The sequence below is a fragment of the Meleagris gallopavo genome, unplaced genomic scaffold (assembly GCF_000146605.3).
Source record: "Meleagris gallopavo isolate NT-WF06-2002-E0010 breed Aviagen turkey brand Nicholas breeding stock unplaced genomic scaffold, Turkey_5.1 ChrUn_random_7180001957605, whole genome shotgun sequence".
In the NCBI taxonomy this organism is placed as follows: domain Eukaryota; kingdom Metazoa; phylum Chordata; class Aves; order Galliformes; family Phasianidae; genus Meleagris; species Meleagris gallopavo.
Genome location: NW_011217706.1, coordinates 11,162 through 13,345, shown reverse-complemented (window position 1 = coordinate 13,345; position 2,184 = coordinate 11,162).

Genomic DNA, 2,184 nt, shown 5'->3' with positions numbered 1-2,184 from the left:
AGCCCTGCAGAGAAGGACTTGGGGTTCTGGAGGAGGGAAAGCTGAGCTGAGCCAGCAGCGTGCAGCCCGGAAAGCCGCCAGCAGCCTGGGCTGCATCAGCAGAGGGGTGGCAGCGGGCAGGGAGGGGACTGTCCCCCTCTGCTCTGCCCTCGTGAGGCCCCACCTGGAGTCCTGCGCCCAGGCCTGGGGCCCCCAGCACAAGAAAGACGTGGGGCTGTTGGAGCGGGTCCAGAGGAGGGCACGAGGGTGCTCAGAGGGCTGGAGCACCTCTGCTGTGGAGCCGGGCTGAGGGAGCTGGGGGTGTTCTGCCTGGAGAAGAGAGGAGAGCTCACTGCAGCCTTCCAGCACCTAACAGGAAAGCTGAGAAGGGACTCTTTCTCAGGGAACATAGTTAGATGACAAGAGGCAATGGATTTAAACTAAAAGAGGAGAGATTTAGATTAGATGTGAGGAAGAAATTCTTCACCGAGGCGGCGAGGTGTTGCACTGCTGCCCAGAGCTGTGGGTGCCCTATCCCTGGAGGTGCTCCAGGTCATGATGGGCCCTGGGCAGCCTGAGCTGGGGAGGAAACCAGCACACAGCAGGAGTGGGGCTGGGACATTATTTCCAACCTGAGCCGTTTTGTGATTTTATGGCATAGAGGACATGGGGCACATGGGTATGGGGGATACAGAGGACAATGGGGTCATGGGCACACCTAGGGCAGGGGGGAGGCAGGGGCTATGAGGGAGCCAGAGAAGTGGGATCTGGAGTTAATGGAGTGGAGGGGCTACAGGGAGGAATGGGGAGAGGAACTGGTTGGGTCATGGGGTGCGATGGTGGCCTATGGGGGTCACGGGACTTCTTAGGTGTCATGGGGTGGGGTGGTCAGGGTGCCAAAGGGGGGATGTAGGGTCGTTATGGGGTCGAAGGGGTCACAAGGACATAAAGTGACCATATGGGGAGTTGTACAGCAGTGCTACATGGGAGTGCTTCCCCATTTTAAGATTATGTCATTCCCACCTTCTTTTGCTCCCCAATTCTGTCCCCACGATCCAGCTCTCCCACTATAGCCCCTTCCTCCACTTTACCCAATTTAGCCTCTCGTTTAACCTCTCCATTTTTGTGTCTGCCCCCTATCTGCCTCTCATTTTAGCCTTCCTCAACTCTTTCTGCTTCCATTTAAACCCTACCCCTGCACCTTTTTGTCCTCTCACGTTACTGAACCGAAGGGAATGGAAGAGACCTCTAGAGATCATTGAGTCCAATCTAAATTCCATTTTAGGCTGCCCGTTGCCACGGCAACACCGCCAGAAAGCAGCCTATTGTCCCTGTACTTCACCCCACACACACCACAGCTTTGCACTGCAGGACAGGTTCAGCCTCTACTGCCGTAGCTCAAGAGACCCAACGGGAGGCCAGGATGCCAGCCAAGAGTACCAGAGGCCTCAAGGCCAGAATTTAGGCCTTAGGGCTTAGAGGCTTAGCAGCCAGGAGGGAAGCTTTTAGGCATAGATTTCTAAAGAGCTGGAGGCTGGCCAAGAGGCCTAGAGATCTAGAGTACAAAAGGCCCAGAAGGAGGCATAGAGGGCCTAGAATTTTAGAGGCCAAGGAGGCTCAGAGGCCTTAACGGTTGTGTGAAGCCTAAAATCCTTGAGGCTTAAGGGTAGGCCTAGAGCCAAGATACCCATGGGCTGGGCTGGAAGCACTGAGGTTTTGAGGCCCTGATGCACAGAAAGAGGCCAAAAAAGAGACCACGAGTCCATGAGTATTTAAGGTACAAAGGAAGGCTTAGAGGTGTAATGGAGAACATGCCTGGAGGCACAGATGCCTGCAGGCTGTCCTAGAGGCTAGAGGTTGCCCAGGAGGCTTAGAGGCCTTAAGGTAAAACAGCCTGGAGGGAGGCCAAGAAGCCTTGCAGTTTAGTAGTCTTGAGGCCAAACTGAGGCATGGAGGCCAAGAAAGAGGGAGTCTAGAAGACCAGAGGCCAAGAGGACCTGGGGGTTGAGTGCCCTCGAACCTCGAGGTCTGGACACCTACAGCCCAAGAAGCCTGAAGGCCTAAAAGCTGGACTAGAAGTCTTGAGACAAAGGGGCCAAGAGAGCTGGAGGGAGGCCAAGGGGCATTCAGGCACCAAGGAAGATGCAGAGGTGTACAGACTTAGACACCTATGGGAGGGGTTAGAGACAAGGAGGTCCAGAGGAA